This window comes from Protopterus annectens, chromosome 3.part0, assembly GCF_019279795.1.
Source record: "Protopterus annectens isolate FY-2018-M chromosome 3.part0, PAN1.0, whole genome shotgun sequence".
NCBI classification, from domain to species: domain Eukaryota; kingdom Metazoa; phylum Chordata; order Ceratodontiformes; family Protopteridae; genus Protopterus; species Protopterus annectens.
Genome location: NC_056731.1, coordinates 1,850,375,864 through 1,850,399,678, shown reverse-complemented (window position 1 = coordinate 1,850,399,678; position 23,815 = coordinate 1,850,375,864). Strand labels below are relative to the sequence as shown.

General features: G+C 42.4%; 1 protein-coding gene across 1 annotated transcript in view; it reads left to right on the top strand.

Annotated features, from left to right (window-relative positions):
• The window catches only part of OBSCN (obscurin, cytoskeletal calmodulin and titin-interacting RhoGEF), a 4,979,884-nt gene that overhangs the window by 1,081,207 nt on the left and 3,874,862 nt on the right, over positions 1-23,815 (top strand). The window lies entirely within an intron of this gene.

The following is a 23,815-nucleotide window of genomic DNA, read 5'->3' as shown; positions in this document are numbered from 1 at the left end:
ATCCAGAGAAAACTTGCAGAAAGACAAACTCTGAAACTGACAGTCCTTTTATTCACATAAACTTTCCCCTGTAAAAAAATACAGATAGCATCCAGTTAAGCGCTTTCATGAAGAAATTGATATAATCAGAACCACTAATGCTACAGATTACCCCACTTAAATAGTGGTAGAGAATCAGCTGTTAAAAACACACCCTCACCAACAACCAGTTTAGACATTATACATTAAATGTATGTTGAATCTCCATGCTGTATATAGTGAAAACTTCACTGAGTCCATACCTATGGAAAAAAACAATTGCACCAGTAAAATTGAGACCTTAAATAACACTGGCTCTTCTTTTTAACTCGCTAACAATGAAGATGTTGTCATTTAAACTGGGAAAGTTGGCCGCATCAAAACTTAATTGCCAAAACATTTCCCGGTGCAGTAGTTGGTTCTGCATTAAATTGTTTAAAACCGTGACAAGTAATCAAGTGCCTGGCCAAGGCGCTTTTGTTATCTTTGCACTTGATGCTGTATAAGTGTTGCTAGATAAACTCAGTTACTGAACCTCTTGCAAAATGCATCAACCTGAAGTTGAAAAACTTGTTCATCACATTTCTACATATTATCAGATATTCATGGGATTTACTCAACAAATTGAGAGATAAGGATTTTGGCAGTGCTTTGCATGTGACTTATGGCATACAAAGCTTATTCACATTCATTCCTCATGATGTGGGTTTGGACTGGTTTGCTGACGTTTCCAAATACATTTCTGTCACTGAAATCAAGACAACTGAACTTGGACTTTGTGGACATTGTTCTGAATAACAGCTTCCTGACTTTTGACGGATAATTTTTTTAAACAGCAACTTGGAGTTGCAATTGGTGTGGCTTGTGTTCCCTTATTTGCCAATGCCATTTTGTTGTGGTGGGAGCTGGAGATTGTCTTTAAGTTCCCCAATGTTCAGAAGCGGTAAAGGTTATTTTAGGTGTTTGGATGATTTGCTTATTATATGGGACAGCACTGCTGAAGAATTTGTGTAATTTTTCCACTTCATACAAAACAGTACCACCTTTCTGAAGTTTTCGTCAAGCATCAGTTAAGAACTGATGAAATTTCTGGATGTGGAGATCATCAGATCACCCAACAGGGGATTAATGATGAAGATATTCAGGAAACTTACATTCTGAAATGCTTCTCTTTCATACAACAGTTGCCATCCCTTTCACCAGAAGAAAGGTGTGGTTAAAAGTCAATTTTATTCATTTATTATTTGGTGACCGGAAAGTCCGGCTAGGGAAGAACCTATTTTCAGCAAAGGCCTGGGGAGAAATGCTTCAGAAGCATTTCTTTGGAATGTGTCAGGAAAACGTATTACCTGGAGGAAACCCATGTGAATGCAGGGAGGACATGCAGACTCCATACAGAAGGCACCCCAGCTGAGAATTGAACTGGAGAACCTCTTATTGTGAGGCAACAATGTTAACCACTGCACCACCCGATTGATTAGGATCTCTAGGTTGACGTCTGAATATGGCATATATTTGGAGCAATTTGAGGAGTTGAAAGCGATGTTTGTCAACAGGGGTTATGCTTGTCCCCATTGGAAAAATTCAGACGGAAGTGTTGGCGGAGAGACACAACAGATACTCACCCATTATTAAATATGGGTTAAGATTGATGGTAGAGACAGCACTTGGGCATGATAGACTGTTTTTTCCCACTAGTAACAATATGGTTCTGTATTACTCTGTAGATACCCTTGACATTCAAAATATTGTACTTAATAATTGGCACCTGTTGCAGTGTAATGAGGACATTAAAAAATATTTTCCATGTTCTCCCAGTTTTACATTTAAAAACAAGAAGAATATGAAATCATTGTTGGAGAAATCAGTTAAGGAATGTCTTGGGCCACCAGTCACTGTATATTAACACCTATTACGACTGGGTTTGGGCTGCTAAAGTGAAACAGGTAAGTAATTTTATTGTGGTTCTGATAAAGTGATTTATTTGGCCACTTGTAATTCATGTTCCACTTTTTATATAAGCAAACTAAGAATTCATGGAATAAAAAAATCTATCAACACTTATATAGCATCAAGCTCAAAGATAACAAAAGTGTCTTGGCCAGGCACTTGATTACTTGTCACAGTTTTAAACAATTTAATTTTCTTGTCCTTGAACAAATCAAAGTCAGTGACTTCTCAGGGAACTGGCAGAACCAATTATTGCACTGGGAAATGTTTTAGCAATTAAGTTTTGACGCAACCAACTTTTCCATTTTGAATGACAACATCTCTATTGTTAATGAGTTAAAAAGAAGAGCCAATGTTATTTAAGTTCTTAATTTTACTGGTGCAGTTGTTTTTTCCATAGGTATGGACTCAATGATCTCGTATGGTTTTATGCTTTTTAAGTTTTCACTGTATACAGCACAGAGATTCAGCATACGTTTAATGTCTAATGTCTGATTGGTTGTTGGTGGGGGTGTATTTTTAACAGCTGATTCTGTGACGCTATTTAAGTGGATTAATCTGTAGCATTAGCAGTTCTGATGGTGTCAATTTCTTGATGAAAGCACTTAACCAAATGCTATTTGCATTTTTTTTACTGGAGAAAGTTTATCTGAATAAAAGGATTGTTGATTTCAGAGTTTGGCTTTCTGGACATTTTCTCTGGATTTTGAGAGTGAAATTTATGTTGTCACTGATTAGCTGGTTCTGGGTGGTCTGAGGTTAGTCATAGCTCTTGTCTTCTTAATACAAGAAATCTGAACGAAGCCTAAAATAATGGGGAGGGGGGTCAAAGGCCCAAAAATAGGGAAAGATTTTAAATACTCCTATTGTAAACTTAAAAAAAAGTTGCTAGACTGACAGGATTTGTGTTGGCATGCATTTTCTGAAGGAAATGAAACTCAAGCATATGTCGTTATTTAGTGACTTTAATTCTAAGTCATTTTCAGAAAACCACACATTTTATGAGCAGCGGCCCAAAAATATGAGGGAAAAATCTGGACATTCTGCAAAAATCTGGACAGTTAAGAGGTATGAGGTTAACGCACCTCTGAAAAGGATCAAGACAAGTATTACATTGCCTACCAGTGGTTTTGCCTTCTTTGAGGTGCAGCCACCTCCAATTGCAAAGTGTAGCCTCTGCTTGTAGGGGTGTAGAGGATGTGCATCTTACAAATATGCATTTTTTGTGTCCTTTAAAACAAAAAACATCTTTATTGAATTGTCATTTGTGACATAGGCAAACTTAAATTTATATAAAAATAATGAAACCATATTAACACTTTCACATTTACAAACATTATTCAACAATCAATATTGTTTTATACCATATAGTTAAAGTGACATTATTTGAATTGTTCAGTTCCTGCATTCCTCATGGAAAAGGAAGAGGGATCCTACCCTGATGTTTTTTCTGAACCTCCTTATTCAGATGAGGATTTTAACCAGGAAGGTCTGTCTTTGAGGAGGGACCCTTCCTTAATTCTTTTGAAGATTCAGATTCTGAGGAGAATCTGCTTCGGCTTCACCTTCTGAAGACGTCATTTTTGGGGAAACACTCCATGCTGTGAGGGAGCATTTCCAGTGGGTGGCACAGGAATACCCACAATCTAAAAAGAAGGTCAGGGAGTTTCTTGACCTCTCGAAACAAACCTTTGGCTCTTCCTCCTGTGTTGGAGGTGGTGGAGGATGTTTTCATGGACTCTTCCCTGAATACAGATTGTCTACCTCCAATCCCTCGAAAATCAGATAAGTTTTACAGAGTGCTGGACTCACATAAATACCTCTTCAAAAACCCCTCTGCTGACCCAGAGGTTGTCACTCCAGGTCCCAATGAAGGAAGAGCCAGCTCTTGAAAGAACACTTTTCCTGCTGACAAATAAAGCAGGGCCCTTGATAGGTTTGTTAAAAAACGTCTACACTTCTGCTACCCTAGCCATAAGGGCCCTTAACTGCCAGTTTCATAAGATAAAATACCAATAAAGTATTTTAGATCAAATAAAGCAAAATATATCCTCCCTTGAGGACAAGGACATTTCCAAGGAATTGTTGGACCTTTGCCATTCCAGCAACCAGGTGGCTAGATGCCCATTACCCTTCAATTGTGGTGGTATGGAGACCACTAGCAGATCTGCTATATCTGCTTCTGTCATTAGAAGCATGCTTGACTAATGGAACAGATCTTACCAGACCATGTCAAATCCAAACTTCTAGATGCACCCGTGGATAAGGACTTCCTTTTTGGGCCAAAGGCTGAGGCTGTGCTAAGAAATGAAAGATAAAGCAAAATGTATGCAAACTGTCAAGGACTTCCTCCAAGTTCAGCCTCCTAGGTTTAGTTGGAATTTTCCCACTAAACACTGGTCCTTTTCCTCTCAATCAAAAAGTGGCCAGAGGAAACCCCAGAGGGAAAGGCCTCAAAGGAAGCATCAATCACAAAGACCCAGACATTGGTCCTCTGGAAACCCTAGGCAGGGGTGTTCTAGGCCACAGGGCCATGGCAGAGAGCAGCAGTGACTCTCCCTTTCCCGTATCCCCCACCCTCTCCAGAAAAGCTAGAAGGAAGGCTATCCCTCTTCAAAGGAAATTGGTCCCTCATTACTTCAGGCAAGTGGTTCTGAAAGTTATCTCAGATGGTTACAGGCTGACTTTCAAAGAGCCATTAAGATACTCAGGCTACCTGGATGTTCCACAAAATCACATACAAAACAACACCAACTGGACAACCACGACAGAATCTTCACATATATAAAATGTTTAATGAATAAAAAGGACAGGCGCATTCGCAAGTTGCTTCTTCAGATCCTATATAAAATTTCAGTAAAACAGTGACACATTTAAAATACATTGTAACCAATCAAAGTCAGCTGTTCTTGAACATCATACCAATATTTAACTTGAATTTCTGAGTCCCTTATTTTCTTTGCCAATGATTCTAAATATAATGCAAATAACAAAGGAGAAAGAGAACACCCCTACCTGATTCCTGTGTTCAGACACAGCTCATGAGAGAGGAACTCTCCCACTTTGATTTTTGCCTCTGATACCTCATATATCCTTCTAATGAACCTTATTATTGTATCAGGAAATGCAAATGCTTCAATTGCCCTGCTCATAAAATCCCAGCTTTGTCTATTGAATAATTTCTCTGCATCAAGACCCAACAACAACAGTGGTGTTTTCTTACATTACGCTTTCTTTAGATCATCATTGTTCTGTTAATGTAGTCAAATGTTTGCCTCCCCTCCAGAAAACCACATATACTCATATTTGACAATTTTGGTATCATGTCTGCCATTCTTTTAGTCATTGTAGACATAAGAAAAAGTTGAAATGGGCCAAAATGAAGCTGGAGCTGATCAGTCTTTACTGTCTTTAGGTATTCCAGCCACCACAGCATTTTTCCAGAATCTTGGTGCTTCCCCTCCTTTAAAGTACTGTTAAACAAAATCTTCCAGATTTTATCACTTTCTTCTCTCCTACCTTCCAAACTTCCACAGGAATACCATTTATTCATGGAGATTGGTCATGCATCACCATTTTCATCTCATTTCCTCCTATCTTAACTGTTAATTATTGAGCCTTATCTGCATCTAACCTTGGCATATTTAAGCAATGTTAATAAATGTTTCCATTTGTGTTTTTCTTGATTTCTCCCACTTCTCTGCTTTATACAAGTTTACATAAAAATTCTGAAATATCTCTAATACATCCGCATAATCTCTGGTTATTTTTGTTGTTGTAGGCTCTCGATGTTTATCAGCTACACTTTCTACTGTCTGTTGCCTAAGTCGTTGTGCCAGAAGTTTTTGTGCTCGAGTTATTATCAAAAAATAGTTGCTTAACAGCAATCTTTCTAAACTCACACATATTATCCAGGTACTCACTTATTTTCTCTTTACCACTCTGCAATTACGCCACTTCTTATTTTGTGAGGTTCCCCATATTCTGTAATGCAGCTCCTCTAAATAACTCTTTTTACTTCTTAACCAGATCTCTTTTTCTTTTCTTTTTACCCTATTTTTAAACTCCCATTCATTTTAACCCACTCACTAGGTATAACTTCTGGAGTACTTTTTAGCTTCCCTAATAATTTCTACTACCCATTCCTTAAATTCTCCTTTTTTAACAGTTAGGCAAGGAAGTGCCAGTGTCTCATCTTTACTTCATTACCCTGCACTTCTATTAATTATTGGTACATGATCTGAAATAGTTATTGGATGTGTGTCAAAGTTTTAAATTAAATGCACATGTTCCTTTGAAATATAAATGTGAGAGTGTTCAATCTCGCCGTTTGTTCTTACAAATGGGTGTCGGAGCCGATCCTCGGCTCCGAGTCGGCCGCTTAGCAAAGCTCTGCATCTAGGAGAAGCTCGAGACCAACCTACCTCCCACAATTCCCTCTGCCTCTACCTCAGATCTAGTTTGCCGCTGCAACCGATCGCATCGATTTTGAGAGCTCTGACCAACTTTGGGAAGATAAGCTATTTCTACTTATATTTCTTGTAAAATCTTCTATTTTTTTTTTTTTTTTGGGAAACTTTTCTTTAGTGTGTGTGTGTGTGTGTGTGTGTGTGTGTCTGATTCATCCTTGGCTACTCTAATATATATATAGTTTATATATATATATATATATATATATATATATATATATATATATATATATATATATATATATATATACTTAGTTTCCTTAGGGCCTACCCCTCCTAGTTCTAGGTTTAGGGTTGATATTGATTTTTGCTATTAGTATTGCTGTGTTTGTGGACTTGAGTCCAACCATTTTCATACTGTTATTTGGTATAATTGTTTGTTTTTTTTTTTTTTTTCAACAGGATATGTCTGAAAAAGCTAAGTCGGGATTTAAGAGGTGTCAGTGTGGGCAAAAGATGTCTGTCACTGACAACCATACCTCCTGTGTCTACTGTCTTGGCCCTCTCCATCTACAAGAAGACTGTTCTATTTGTCATTCTTTTAGTGGAAGGGTCATGACAGATAGACGCAGAAAGCTTATGGATAGGGGTCTTTTGAAGCCTTCCTTCCAAGAGGAGCTTGACAAGTCGGACCAGGCTTCTAAGTCCTCGAAGGGATCGAAGACATCGGAGCCCATGTCATCAGCTCCGAGCTCTTCGTTTAAAGTTCGTTCACCGGTTCCACAGGCTTCGGGGCCGAGTGTCGAGCTTCTTACTGTGACTGAGCCTCGAGTCTTGGAACTGGTGTCGGAGCTTCCACCTCCTGCCTTATTGAGGTCGGTACCGTCCTCGGTTTCTTCGACCCGTTCTTCCAGGCCCCTCTCCGACACCGACGTAGATTGTGTGGTGCAGAAGTTAATGGAGAACACAGCCCTGTCCAAACTCATTTCAGTCTCCTCCCAATTGGTGTCGAGACTCGAAGGCCTTCCCTTATCTCCATCTGTTCCTCCTCCGAGGCCTACACAGCTTTCGGAGCCGAGAGATGTTGATCTGATGATTGTGGAGCCCTTGGTGCCAGAACCGTCCCTTCCTCGGTCGGCACCGTTGACCTCAACTCCGTCTGAGCCGTTGGCGGACTTGCGGAACCGACTATCCCTCCTTGGCTCCGGGACCGAGAGTCGAACTGATCTTTTGGGGCCGACTCTCCCCCTCGGTGCCTCGGCACGGATCACTTCGGCTCTGTCCTCGGGGTCGATGCCCTTGGCCTCCGCGTCGGAGACACTTCCGCGTTCTTCGGAACCGGAGGACTCCTCGGCTCGGGGTCCCGGGGCCTTTGACCTCATGAGGAAGGTATTGTCTTCTCAGACAACCATGTCAACAGAAACAACTTCTCTCTCCCATAAATGTCCGTTGTCTACTTCTGCACCCACGACTACCCACAAGCGTAGAGCACCAGTGTCTCAGCCACTCCCAGAGGGAGCCCCTTCTTCCTCGGAGGCCTCATCGGAAGCCCCTCCCGATGACGTTCCGAGGAAAAAGTTGTGCAAGAGGAGGCACTTAGATTCTCCTCAAGAATCTTTAACGTCGGATACTGACTTAGATGAGTCAGAAGGGTCCCCAAAATCACCCTCAGAGGATGTCTCCTTTGCTGACATCCTGGAGATCCTGAAGCAGAGAGGTGATTGGCAGGCCCTACCCTCTTTTGAGGATGAGTCGATCCTGCTGAAGGCATTTGGTGCTCGCCCTTCCTCCTCCTGGGTCACTCCGCCCTTCGATGAGTTAATGGAGTTAATTGCTTGAAGGGCATGGGAGACTCCTGACACAGTGGAGCCAGTTCCCAGGAAACCTAACAAATACATAACTGCCCCTCAGGACAAGTCATACCTTACTAAGGGAGTTCCAGTGGACGCTATGGTGGTGGCCGCAGCCACTAAAAAGGAGATGTCCGCATCTTCCTCGTCTGTCCATCCCCCTAACAGAGACTCTAGGACCATGGACAGATATGGGAAGCGCATTTTCAGTTCAGCGACTTTCTCTATGCGATCGCTGAACTACTTGACACACTTTACACGATTACAGAGGGATCTAGTCAAAGAGTTGGGAGATACCCTCCAGGGTAATACAGATGCTGCTGTCTCGGACAAAGTTACAGCACAACTCAACACCCTTACATCCATAATGAACTTGTCCATGAGGCTAATCTCGTATGCGGCCGAGGGGTCGAGTAGGGCTGCAGCCTCAGCGATTGCTCTTCGTAGACAATCCTGGATGCGGCTGTGCTCCTTTGCGGAAGCCTTCAAGTCTTCCTTTACTAACGCCCCCTTTGATGGTGCCACTCTTTTTGGCCCCAAAGTAAAGGAGACCCTAACCCGGTGTGAACAGGAAGGAAAGACTCTGTCTGCTGTCGGAGTCCGTTTTTCCACCCCATCCAGACCGTACCCCAAAGGGCAATGAGGTGTAAAGATGTGGTTTCGTAAACCCCAGGGTTCTTTCCCAGGCACACAGGGTGATGCCCCCCCAGAGGCAGAGGAGGGGGCAGAAATGGAAGACGCCGCTCCGGCGGCAGAGGGAGTCCGCAGAACCAAGGTGACAGGGATACTATCCCTGGGAAGCCTTTCCAGCACTCCTGAGAGGAGGCCCGACTGTCCTGCTCTGGAGGCAGTCGGGGGTCGCTTAGCTTTATACCCTCAGGCCTGGCAAAGCCTTACTTCAGACAATTGGGTAAAAGCATTATCACCAGAGGTTACAAAATCCCCTTTGTATTTCCCCCATTACCACAAAGACGGTTCCCAGATGTACCACCCCATCTCCGAAAACCTGCAGCGATAGAAATCTCAAAGCTGCTAGAAAAAAGAGTCATCCAACCAGTCCCGGCGGACCAAAGAGGATCCGGAACTTACTCAAGGTTCTTTTTAGTTCCAAAAAAGACAGGGGACTGGAGGCCAATTCTGGACCTAAGCAATCTCAATACATTTGTGAAGAAAGAAAAGTTCCGGATGGTCACGCTTCAATCGATCCTTCTGTTTTTACAGAAGGACGACTGGATGTGCTCAGTAGATCTCAGGGACGCCTACTACCACATCAAAATGGCCAGAATGTCCAGAGATCACCTGCGCTTCCGGCTGGGAGCCAGCCACTTTCAGTTTCGGGCCCTGCCCTTTGGTCTAACCTCAGCCCCCAGGGTTTTCACCAAATGCATGGCAGTGGTAGCGTCTCACTTGAGACGCCTAGGATTCCGGGTGTTTCCGTATCTGGACGACTGGCTCCTTACTGCCACCACCGAGCGTCAACTGATACAGGCCAGGGACTACACAATCAGCCTTTGTGCTCAGCTAGGGATTTCGAAAAATCTGTGTTACAACCCTCGCAGCATATTTCATTTATAGGCGCAGATCTAGATACCCGTTCTATGCTACTAAAACTACCCCTCACAAGAATAGCTTCCCTGCAAGATCACGTATCTCTCCTGCTATTGTCCAAAAAGTCCCCAGCCAATCCAGTCCTGAAAGTCTTAGGACTCATGTCAGCTTCCCTCATTACAGTTCCCATGGGGAGGCTACACATGAGAGTTCTCCAATGGCTGCTGTTCGCACAGTGGTCGTTCCAGCAGTTACCGCTGACACACGAGATTCACATAACGAATACCTGCAAAGCACACCTGTCTTGGTGGTTACAGAATCAGAACTTCATCAGCGGCCGGCCGTTTGTGTTACCCAAACCAACAGCCACAGTGACCACGGACGCTTCCCTGATAGGGTGGGGGGGCATCTTTCAGGGACAGACAGTCCAAGGCGAATGGTCCAGCTTAGAGTACAACCTGCACATAAATGTTCTAGAGATGAGGGCAGTGTTTCTAGCGTTGCAACACTTCTCCCCCCTTCTACCTCTAGGGACCATTGCAGTACAGACGGACAACATGTCCGTAGTCTGGTACATAAACAAACAAGGAGGAACCAAGTCTTACCAGTTGTGCAGAGAGGCCATGAGAATTTGGCAATGGGCAGAATCCACGGGTCGCTTTCTAATAGCAACGCACATCCCGGGGTTATCCAACGTCATAGCGGACAGGTTGAGCAGAGCCATCCTGTTACCTCACGAGTGGTCCCTCAATCAGAAAGTGGCGGAAAGGATTTTCCGCGCATGGGGCCAGCCTTGCTGCGATCTGTTTGCGTCTCCAATGAACACCAAGTGCAGAAGCTACTTTGCCCTTTTACCCCCTCCAGGGGATGTCCCCAGGGACGCTCTGATTCACGATTGGCCCCCGGGTCTCCTGTACGCTTTCCCTCCTATACCACTGATCCCGAAATTTCTTCAGAAAGCCAAGGACCAGGAGAGGACTATAATTATCATTGCCCCATTCTGGCCTCGACAGATTTGGTTCCCCTTTCTTCAAGCCCACCAAATACGGGAGCCCTGGATTCTGGACCCAGTGCCAGACTTGCTGACTCATTCATCAGGAGCTCCTCACCCGTCACTCCTATCCCTCAAGTTAGCAGCTTGGCTGCTCCGCTTCCCTACTTAGCCAGGTCTGATCTTTTCTCTCCGGCGGTTCAGGACGTTCTGGTCGCCTCTCATAAGGCTTCCACTACTAAAATCTATACCAGTAAGTGGAAACGTTTCGTCTACTGGGCGACTACACAACATTTGGATCCCTTAGTAGCCCCTCTAAACAAGATTTTGGAGTTCCTGTCCATGCTGTTTCACCAAGGAGCCTCTACTGCCACTTTAAAAGTTCAGTTGGCCGCTATTTCCAACTTTCACGTAGGAGAAAACTGAGCTCCCATTATGGCTCATAGGCTTTGTAAAGCCTTCATGAAAGGGTTCTTTCATCTCAGACCAACAGTTAGGTTACCTACAGCTCCTTGGAATCTAAATTTGCTCTTATCCCAACTAATTTTACCACTCTTTGAACCAGCTTCTTCCTGTTCCTTAAAGTTCTTGTCCTGGAAGACTCTTTTCCTAGTAGCTATCACTTCAGCCAGACGAGTATCAGAACTTCAGGCACTTTCCATCAAAGAGCCATATTTAATTTTTCACCCGGACAGGGTATCATTACGCACCAACCCTTCCTTCCTCCCTAAGGTTTGTTCGGTCAACAACATTAATCAGTCCATTGAGCTTCCTACATTTTTCAAAAACCACTCCAACAAGCTGGAATATATGTTGCACAAATTGGATGTTCATAGACAACTCAGATTCTACCTGGATAGAACTAAGGACCATAGGAAAGCGGACCAACTCTTTATAGCCTTTGGACAACAAAAGGGCATGGCAGTGACGAAGCGCACACTTTCTAAATGGATAACTGATTGTATAACCTTCGTTTATTCTGCTTCAAATCAGATTTTGCCCACCAAACCAAAGGGACATTCTACTAGGTCAGTTTCCACATCTCTGGCTCATGTGGCTCGTCTGCCATTGGATACTATTTGCGCAGCCGCCACTTGGTCTAAACCGCATACATTCATCACTCATTATAAAGTTGACAGGACTTCCAGGGATAGAGCATCTTTTGGTTCCACTGTGCTCAGGAACGTTCTTCCGTGAGTCACTCAGGGTAACAGAGCTAGGGACGCTACCCATTTGTAAGAACAAACGGCGAGATTGAACACTCTCATATAAAGAAGTTATAGCCTTACCATAACGTTCCATGTGGAGTGTTCATCTCGCCTTTGTTCTTACATCACCACCCTCCCACCCTCAGGTCTGGAAGAACGTACGGATTTAGAAGTCTGGTCTGTTTGTCTCCCACTAGTGGTCTCTCTGTTGTTCCTACTGGCTTGAGCTAGTGTCTGATCCTTATGTTTACTTATGTATCCTTTTATGCTCATAACCTTTGTTATTGCTGGATCTGGTCTTGTTTGCAAACTAGATCTGAGGTAGAGGCAGAGGGAATTGTGGGAGGTAGGTTGGTCTCGAGCTTCTCCTAGATGCAGAGCTTTGCTAAGCGGCCGACGGACACCCATTTGTAAGAACAAAGGCAAGATGAACACTCCACATGGAACGTTATGGTAAGGACATAACTTCTTTTTTCTGTCTAGTCTATCCTAGTCATTGTATCTTGGGAATAGTAATATGTAAATTCTATCCAAGTTCCTACTAGTGAATTCACGTCTTTCTTACCCAATAGTTTCATAAATTTCTTTGTAATAGGAGATGACTAGGCTACCGACCCAGAGGTTTTAAGCCTAGCCATTTCAACCCAATGTAATACCGTAAAAGTACTAGTCAATACCCAAGTTAGTATTTAGTGGTGTCCCCAGTAAGAATTTATGCTGCCCCATCCACTCATTCAGGTTCCTCTTGAACAGTGTCATAGAGGTGCTCCGTTTCTCAAGAATTGGTAGCTTGTTCCAAAGACTTGCCAGTTACGCATGTCCTGTTTAAGTCACAAACCATATTTAAGTCCGTGGAACAGGAAGCCGTAGACACATTTGATTTACAGAGATGCAGTATGTTCATTAGGTTTGGGTCTTGTAAGCCAGGCATAAGTCTCCCCTAAGAAATCTATACAATACAGAGCACAGCGACAGGTATTTTAGTCACTCTGTGTAAGGCACATGCTAGAGGCCCTTGATCATCTTTGTTGGTAACCTCTAAGGTGTCTCTAATTGCTGTAGGTGCTTAGTACAGTACATATGGAATGGGGCGTTATATTCAATTATGGGCCAGATAAATCCAGAGTATAGGGGGGTTATAACTTCTTTTGCTGTCAAGGCGATGCCTTTATTAATCAAGTGAGCTATGTGGAATGCTTTCTTTACAATGGTAGACACTTAGTGATCGAAGTTAAGGTCACGGGCAACCTGTGATCCCAGGTCCCTTACCACTTCATGGGTACTTAGGGTATTGTTATTGATTTGATAGTGTGAAGGGCCATTGTTTGTGCCGAAGGGAATGATGATGCATTTCTTTGCATTCGGTTTAATACCCTCTTGGAGTATACTGACATTGTTTGAGGATTCAATGATTCTACCTAGTTTGCAGTCTTGTGCAGACTTTTTCAGCCACAACCCTTTAGTTTTGACCTGAACTTCTGAAAAATATATACCAAACAGTAGGGGCCCCAGCACTGACCCCTGTGGCACCCTGCTGGTAGCATGTCTGCTAGTTGATGTGAAGTCATCCACTTTGATAGTGTGTGTCCAGTTTGTGAGCCATTTGGCAACCCATCTTACAATGAATGGGTTTACATTTAGTTTGCTAAGTTGTATCGGTAATGCCTGAATGTGGGATTGTGTTGAAAACCTTTGCCAGGTTGAGGTATGCTATGTGCACAGATTTACCATCATCAATGGCCTTGGTCACACATTCAAAGAAATCCACCAGATTTAACAGGCAGGATCTGCCCTTCACAAAACCAATTTGGGCATTATCCAGGGTTTGGAGGTCATCTATGTCTTTATTTATAAGGTCCATAGTGGTACGTTCCATGGCCTTACAGATGAGGATTGTCAGGCTTATGGGTCTGTAATTCCTTGGGTCTGTTGCTATGCCAACTTTCTGGAGGGGAATAACTGTAGCTCTCATTCTGGAGGAGTAAATACTGTGGTTAGGTTATGATTGAAAAGAATACTTAGTGGTGATGCTAGTTCATGTTTTAGCCTGTTTAGAAGACAGCCTGGGATGTCATCTGGTCCCATAGAGGTGGTGTTCTTTGCCTTGGAAAGGGCTTTGAGGACCTGCTCTTCAGATATGCAAGATGGAGGGAAGTTTGGGAGAGGGTTTGTTGTAAGTTAGGAGGGTATAAGGGAGTGAAATCTTCACCATATGTATCTGCTAGCAGGTTCGCTATCTCTGTGGGGTCAGTGTTTGTGATGCTGTTGTTCACCAGTTCTGCACATGCTTGGGTCCTACCCTTTAGGTTACGTATGTAGCTGTAAAAGACCTTATGGTTATGCTTGGCAGTAATTGCTAGTTTCTCTCAAAGGATCTCTTGGAGGATTTGACAAGTTGTCTTATTTGCCTGTTAAAGCTGAGGAGGGTGCTTTTCCATTGGATCCTTGTCTTTGTTTTCTTGGATAGCAACTTTTTGCATTTATTGTAGAGCTTGTTGATACTTTAAGTCCATCACTAGAGCTTGATTTTACTTGGGGTTCTGGCTTTGATTTTATATGGTATAGCTGAGTTTATACACTTGTTTAAGGGATTCTACAAGGCTTTAGTGTAAGTTTGGTGTAATTACCATGCATGGGGTGGGGCTTGGAATGCATTTATACCGTCACCTAGAAGGGTAAAGTTTGCCAACAGTTGAAGCAGTGCACCTGTTTGACATGATGGTGAGGACCAGATCTAGAATGTTTGTTCCTCTTGTCGAGGTATGGGCAGTTTACTCCAGGGCATTAGAATTCACAAAGTCAAGGAACGTTTGTGCTAGCGAGTTTGGGCTAGAGTAGTTTCCCAGTTTATGATCTGGTAATTGAAATCCCTCCATAACCAGTGTGTTTGGTAAAATTTGGATTGTCTTTAGTTTGGTTACGTAGGCTTTGTGAGGATGTTCTTCGTGTTTCACTGTTGCAGTCATTACATTTGGGTAATCTGCTGGCAGGTTGCCCTCAGTTAGCCTGAATAACAAAGTCTTGGGTCCTGCATCGGTTGCTGTCTCCTCTTCCATGATGTCAGGTCGTCAGGGGGTATAAAACATGCAGCGACGCCATTTTAATCAGTCTTTCTTGCTGCGCGGTGCCTGAAGCAGAAGCAGTTTGCAAGTGCCGGTCCCGACTCCTGAAATTTTCTTTTTCGAGTTTCAGAACCGAAGTCTTCAAACTAAAGCAAAGTACACCGTTGGGGAAACTTTATCTTGCTCCTTACCGATGTTAGTAAAAGTTAATAATTGTATTACTTGCGGGAAGCAAATACCTCATAAGGATTTTCATTTGTACTGTATTCCTTGCCTAGGCTCTGATCACAATGTGCCTTGCTGTCGGTTTTGGCTAAATTTAACCAACGCACTATTAAGCGTCAGTATATTTTTGCTTCTAAATACTTTAGTTCAAGATTTAACTATCCTGAAATGTCGCCGGTTAGCAATCCGACTACCGGAATTCACAAAAAAACCAAGAAAAAGACAGAGACAGACAGTAAAGGTCCAAAACCGACACCGAAGATTCTCCTAAGCCAGTCGCCAGTTCGCCGGTACTCAGTGATGTGTTTTCGCTGCCCCTGATGCCCGCTACTTTTGAGTCGCAGGTCTCTACCGAGACCCATTCGGAGTCCGGTATGCCGCGAGATTCTCCAAGTATTGAACCCGCGGATGTCACTCGCTTGGATTGGTCCGGAGCCGCTGAGCAGGCACCAGCTTAGGAGGGTGTTTTCAGACCTCAACATTTGTATATTAAACCGACGCCATCATCAAAAACAAGGCCTAAACCTACTTCTGTATCTAAAAAAAACAACACATGAGCCACGTGCTCAGGCCCCTATGCCCAAAAAGACAAATGATCAGAATGACTGAGGATTTCATTACCTTGATCAGAGGATCTGAGGTAGGAGAATTCATTTGTCAGCAACCTGTGGGTATGGATCCGATATCGGATCCGAACCGGCATGGTTTATCCAGCTATGGATCCGAGCTCCTAGCTCCTTCCCTCACCCATAATGCCCTGCTCTCCCTACATGACCTCAAATCTAGTTTGCCGCGCATGGTGACAGCTGGATTTTCCTGAGCTCCTGAGCTAAGTGATTTTTTCTTGTAAAAAAATAGATTTTTGTTAGCTTAAATTTAATATTTGTGTGAAAGTTTTAGGTTTCCTATATATTTTATCTTTTTGGGCTTAATTTACTTTACCTTTTTTACCCTCCCCTCGCTGGTGCATAGTAGTGTGTGTGAGTTGTCTTTGGGGCCTTGTGTGAGTGTGTAGTTTTTATACTTTGCTTTACTTTTGTTTTGTTTAAAAAAAAAAAAGCAACAAAAACAAAACAAACAGCAGTATGTCGGAAGCCCCAAAGCCTATTTTCTCTAAATGCTCCGAGTGTGGCCATAAGCTATCCCCTGCTGATGGCCACACTCGGTGCGTTCGATGCCTTGGGGTTGAACACCTCACCTCACCTCTGGGTGTTCAATCTGTGCAGGATTCAACCCCAGGGCATTGAAGGAGCGGAGGTCGAAGCTGGTCTTGGGACTCTTGCCCCCAGCTTCGGCCCCCGCCCCATTGGTGGTTACTGCTCCGGCAGTTCCTGCCTTGCCTGCTCCCCCTCCTCCTCCCGGGATTCAAACTCCCTCTAAGGGTTTGGAGGAGAGGGAAGCCAGGAGAAAGGACCGGAGAGAGAAGCACCACAAGCGGCGGGCCGAGACCTCCGTCTCGGCCCCGCCAGCTAAGCGGGCTTCTCCTCCGGCCTCTCTGGCTGCTAGTTCTCCTCCTCCTCGGCTCCGGTCTCCTTGTTTTTCACCGGAGCCTGAGGATGAGGAGATCCGACCTCCTTCGAGGCTATTGAGGCGGCACTCAAGGCCTACCTCGGTAGCCTCGTCAAGGTCTACCTACAGCCTCTCCGATGCTGATCTGGACCGGATGATGCGAAGGTTCATCCAGGCCCAGATGCAGATGGGAGTGCTCCTGCCTCCCCCCCCCCCCCCTGGGGGGAGCTCGACCCCATTTTTCAAGGCCATAGCTCCTTCTCCAACCCGCTACCCGGGTTCGGAGCGCTCGGAGCCAGGCAGCCTCGGAGCCGGGGGTGGGTCAGCACCGAAAGTACTGGGTACTTCGGATCCGACCCTGCCCTCGAGTTTGTCAGATCCGACCTCTCGGAGCCTTGGCCCGAGCTTCAGATCCGAGGGACTCAGTGTGCCTTTGGCGCCGTCCCTGTCGGAGCGCACTGTTCCCTTGGATCCGAGGGGCTCGGCGCCGGCTCCGATCCACTCATCGGATCCGAGGGGGAGCCGACTTTCGGATCCTATTGTCGAGGCTGGCTCCCCCTCGGCTTTTGATGTGGTGGAGAGGGCTCTGTTGACGGCATCCGGACCCCCGGCCCTTGCTTCGGCTCCGTCCCGCACTCCATCTGCTCTGGGCCAGGCTTCCTTCACCCGGCCACTGGGACAGCCCGATTCACTGCCCCAAGCAGTCCCCTTGGATCTGGACATTGCTGGTGAGGGCTCCTCGGACAACCCCCCCGAGGAAGCACCTTGCAAGCATACGTGTAAGAGGATGCACATAGACTCCCCCGAGTCTTTAACTTGAAGACACTGACTTGGAGGAAGGGGAAGGCTCCCCAAGATCACCCCCTATGTTGCGGATCAGAGGTGGGTGGTCTGCCCCAAAGTCTTCCTCGTACGAGTCCGTGTTCTTTGAGGCATTTGAAGCGGGCCCATCTACCTCTTGGGTGTCCCCTCCTGCCGACCCCCTGGTGGACCTTATTACCACCAGGGCGTGGAAGGAACCGGACACCGTGGAGCCAATCCCCAAGAGGCCCGATAGGATCCTTAGCCCCCCTGCTGACCGTGCCCACTGGAGTAAGGGACCCCCGGTAGATGCCATGTTGTCGGCAGCAGCCACTAAGAGGGAACTCGCCCAGGAGAGTCCCTCAGTCCATCCCCCGAGCAAGGAGTCTCGGATGATGGACCGTTTGGGGAAGCGAATGTTTAGTTCATGAGCTGTTTCCTGTGGTCCAGTAGTGCAAGGTTTGATTCCATCAACGTCCATTGCCTGTTTGACTCTGAGCAAGTCACTTAACCAGACACCACTTCCGGGCTGAGTCTGAAAAAGGTCCATGGAGATCAGTGCTCTATCCAGGAAAGCAAACACAAGTAAATAAATTGCCTGTGCTTCTATTTAAACTAATTGATGTCTGTTCTTTTTTATCTTTATTTCCCTCCCAGATGTGAAAACAACTTGCATGCTTTCATAAAACATTAACTTTTAGTGTTCTATCTTTATTACCCTATCATCACAGTGTTTCCATTGAAACATAAGAGAAAAGAATTGTAGTTCACATCTGCAGCCTGAAAGACAAACTAAAACATTTATTTCAAACAAAAAAATGTTCATTATATTCAGTGTTCTCATATTTACTTGTTTCCACATAAAACTTAGATTAAGCCAATAGTCTTAATCCAGACATTCAGTTGTGCAAAAGTAAGATAAAACATATCAGCTGTACATATATTATTGTCTGTGTAATTTGCACCCCATGCCCCATCCCAGCAACCCAAGATTAGAGCCTATTAACTTAAGCATGCTTTTCTCTAGTCTTTCTTCTCTTTTTACACTGTAATGCTTATGTTTCTTAATATAAAAAAGAAGAAAGAAAGAGAAGAACATAGGAAAAATGGCATCTGTTTACTTTAGTAAATTTATCGTAGACAAGAACAACTAAAAATACCTTACTGTAAAACGTTTATATTGTGAAAAGTTTCATAGAAATACTGTTAAGAACAGACATTATTTTACTTCCAGTTACATTTTTCTTTCCTCTTCCCTCCTCTGTGTCCTTTCAAACATTAATGACATGAACTTGCTCAAATGTTTTTCAGTTCCTCACAAGTTTAAAAAAGTCAGAAAAAGTCCACTCTTTCCACTTTTTCTTATACAGCCATATTTCACAATTGAGAATGATGCTTTCCAGTCTCACATTTGTTCACTAATTTCCGTATTACTGGTTTTCTTTCTGTTCATCTCCATCTCCCATGTCCAGACTCCATTTCAGTTCTAAGCTGCTCCCTATTCTTCTGTCCAGCTTCTGTGCTTTGTCTGTCTCTCAAGCATTTTCCTTTGGAACAGTGGAAAAGGTTTCACTAGAAAATTATGTCAGTATGCTTTATTATCATAAAAATGAGAAGGCAGAGTCTCCTTCTGTTTGTTGGCTCACTTTTTGTTGGCCAAGCTCTTGGATTACTTCCTTCGCCTGTTCAGCATCAAAAAATTACTTTGATCTTTCAGGAAAAAATATTCTGAAAACAGTTGGATACAGCAGCTTGAATCTCATACCTGCCTGTAGACATTCCATGACTCTTGGAATAAATGTGCTTCTCTTCTGCCTGATGTACAGTAAATAATCATTTTCCACAAACACTCTGCTGTCTCTAACGTTTAATACTTTGCCTTTTTGCCACCGTTTCGTCAGGATCATTGTGCTGGTATGTTTGCATCTTACTAATGCAAGTCTTAGCTGCTTTCTCATGGGCAGATTTAGCACATGTACATGGTGTGACTTTTCAATTAACAGTTCCTGCTGTGGAATACCAGTCCAATTGCTTATTTGCACCTTCATAAAATTAATATAGTCTGTTCCTTCTGGTTTCTATGGTACAGCAGACAATCTTAGATTTCCGCTCTGTCCTCATTTTTGCAGTTCAGTCAGCTCACCAAAGTATCTATTTAAAGCATCTTCCATTTTCATCCTTTTGTTATTTGAGTTTGTTTATTTTAATCAGCTCTGAGAACATTTGACTTATTTTTTCCTCTGGATTACTGAAAGCTATCTCTTGCACCAGAGCTGAATCTTGAACTGCTTCTAGCTGAACAGCAGCAGGATTCTTCTTAGTCACTGTGTATTGTGTTCATATTTTCTGGTTGATTTTCTTTCAGGCTCTCTTAATTTCTTCTTTCCTGGCATCCAGGCAGTACTTACTAGCTAGTAACTGAATTTACTAAACGTGCCATAGTTCCTGGCTCTACAGATGCTATGCTGTATCCAAATTTTAATACTTTGCTGTTCTGCCACAGTTTTGTCAGGATCAACTCTTTCTTCTGGTATGATTGCATTTTTATAAATTTGGCTGCTTTCTCATGGCCAGGTTTGGAGTATACACATGACATGCCCTTTCAGTTAACAAATCCTTCTATGGAACAGCAGTCCAGTTGCTTATTTACGCTTTCATGAAATTAACACAGTCTGTTTCTTCCAGTTTCTTTGGTATAGCAGAAAATTCCATGTTTTCTCTGCATACTCTGTCTTCTAATGCTACCTTTTTTAATCAGCTCTTCTTGAGAAGCCTCATACTCAGACAGCTTTTTTCATTTTCATCTTCTGAGTTTTGCAGTTTTATCAATTCATCTGAACAGCTAGTTAAAGCTTCTATTTTTTCCAGCTTTTTATTATTTGATTGTTTCTTTTATTTTAATCACCGCTGAGTACATTTGATTTATTTTTTCATCTAAGCTGCTGTAAGCCATCTCGAACCAAAGCTGAAACCTGAAATGCTTTTTGATGAACAGCTGCAGAATCTTTCCCAGACAGTGTTTTCTCTTCACCTTTTCTGCTTGATTTTCTTTCAGGTTTTCCAACTTTCTTCTTTGCTGGCATCCATGCAGTGTACTTACTAGCCAGTAAATTCATTTTATCCTAAAGCAATTTCAGTGTCATTCCTTTTTCTTGCTTTTTTTTCACACTGGGAAAAGTGAAGGTAAGCTGTTGATGAGTGTGCATCCATCTTGGAAAGTCTACTTTTTGTGTCCTTAACTGAGTAGTTAATGTACACATGTTATGAGAATGTATGTTCTTGAATTGTAATGTATGAGCTGATGATACTGGGCAAGTATGAGGCTAGCTGTTAGACAGTACTCATACAGCAGTTGTATGATTCAGAAGCTTGTAATCTTCAAAAATGAAGTTGCCAGAATTTATCTGCGCAGTATGCATTTCCATTTTTATATAAATATAATTAAGCTTTACATGTATCTCTACAATTAGTGGGATTTGGTTGTATTGGCCTGAATGTATCCATAAAGACTTAAAAAGTAAAAAGTCATGGATATTCAGAAACCATGTAGCTAAAACACTGGTATGTCTGTAAGAGGTCTTTTGCATATATCCAATGGACCACTACTACAGGAGAATAAAAATTGTACATAGTAAAAACTATAGCTTGGCTGGGTCTTGTTGTACATCTAACCATCTAACTATGTATGTGTGTGTCTATATAAATATATATATATATATATATATATATATATATATATATATATATATATGTATGGGTTACGTTCAGAATTTCGAAGTCCAAAACTTCGAATCCCATATGATCGAAGATTTAAAACTTTGAAATCCTGAATGGAGATTGGCATACAACGCGAACTGGGAGATTTCCATTGTCCTCGCTGTAGTGCGATCTCGGAGTTGGTATATTTAAGTAGGGGGGGTGGGGGCCCCCTGCATAGACTTGTTTTTTTTTTTTTGTTTAGTTGTGTTTAGGGGGAGGGTTCACTATTTCGAGATTCCAAGATCGCGAGATTCTGAACTCGATGTTCTGAAACTCGGGATTTTGGAATTTCAAAATTTAGAAGTGAACCTATATATATATATATATATATATATATATATATATATATAATAACTACAGTATTGAAATTCCAAACATTGAGCCTATATTAGCGCACCTACATGAAATTGATATTACAAACAATTAACGTCCGTAATATTGAGTACAAGCCTCACAAGATCCACTGGGCATATTATTGAGATCTATAACATCAAAATAGCATAATATTTAAGATGTAGCATTCCTAGATGTAGTTTTGCATATATCTTGCATCCAACATGGTGGAAGTCATGAAATTCTGTCCTCAGAAGGGAAAAGAGGTATTGACACTTGATGGCTATCTATACAATCTAGAAAAGAGAAACAAGAATAGGAAGTATTGGTGCTGTAAGAACAAAGAATTGATGCAAGAGTAGAAATGTGACAGAAGTTACTACATATGTGTAAGAATTGGAAAAAAAACACACCACCATCACAGAAGTGATAGCCTTGAGGCAGAACAGTATAAAGTATGCAGCCAGTTAAAGTAACAGGCAGCTGTCTAAAGGGATACTTCCTGTTTAGTAGTTGATGATGTGTTGGCTAACATATTTGCTGAATGCACAGTTAATCTGCTTAATCCTAAAGCAATGTTACAGCACGTGTATATAGTACATAGGCAGAAATTAAGAGTGTAGCATTTGATGTGTCCCTTAAAGATCTAGTTGTTGATGATTTTGCATTGAAACAAGGTACATGTCTTCATAGGCTGATGTCTGATAGTAGTACAGAAACGTACACAGTATTTTGTCAACAGAGCAAAACCTAAATGATCTTTGTAGCCCAATTAATTGGCTTATGGATGTCGTCAGTTATATAGTATATATGGATTTTACATGTGTTGCAGTAGCACAACAAGCATGCCATTAGTGTATAGCTTAATGACTAAGAAAGCACTTACAGCATACAATTTTCTGTGGTAGTGTCTGTTTGACATTTTCAAAGTTTCCCGTTAATATGCTTTTTTGTGACCTAGGTGCTTGTGGCCTTACTTTTGCTCCAACAAAACGAGCTAATGTTGCAAGTACTATTATGGGTTTAAAATTGTATATTAGAAAGTTGAATTTTAATGTTCTGTTTGGTGATGATTTGGTGGTGAAATAATACAGCCTGTAAGAGTGCCTAGCAATTTTAACCCACCCATTCATTCAGTCTTAGCTTCCTATGAAAAAGTCTGTGAAACTGATATATGAAATTTAAGAAGGGGAAGAATGGATTTCAATAATAACCTCTCTCCCGAGGAGAAGGACTGGTTAGTGCAGCTTTGTAATCATAATTTAAGGATAATGAAGCTAAATAAGGGAGACAGATTCATTATTATGAATCATGAGCAATATGTGTTAAGAATGTTAGAATTATTCTGTGATGAAACTTATGAAAGACCTTCATTGAATGAATTAAACACGGTGTATAGGAAGATAAGATGTGCCTTGAATAGCATGTTTATTGATGGCCAAATCATCTTTGATGAGTTAAATTTTTTACATGTTTTATATCCCATTGTGCAAACTATTTCTGGCATTCCAAAAATTCATAAAAATATGCCATCTTTTTGGATGATAAGTTAAGATTCTTAGTATTGAGTGAGACTCAGATATGTAAAGACTCTCTTGGGATTTTTTAATGAGAATCAATTAACTGGTTTACAAGATAATATATTGTAACCATTGATGTGAAAGATCTTTACAGTGTAATCCCACACAATGTAGGATTATTGTGGTTTACAGAGTATTTATATGAAAAAGGAATTTCACAGCCTAGGATTAATACTTATGAGGCATTATTGGAATTGATATTGAAGAATACTTTTTTAATGTTTGAACATAAATATTTCTTGCAAAAAACAAGGGTAGTTATGGGTTCACCATGTGGTGGGCTCATTGCAAATATAGTGGTGGTGCAATGGGAGAAAAAGCTTGTGTTTCATTCTGTGTATTTGAAATAATGTAATTTATGTACACGTTTTCTTGATGATATATTTATTGCATGGGAGGGTAGTATGGAGTTATTACATACATTTTTAAATTATATTAATCAACTCATCCAGGAAAAAAGAGGTAATTGTTCCCCTCTACTCATCACTCATTAGACCCATTATAAAGTACAACGCCCCTTTTGGTTTGTACCTCACAGGACATCTACAACAACTAGAAAGGCCACAGAAATA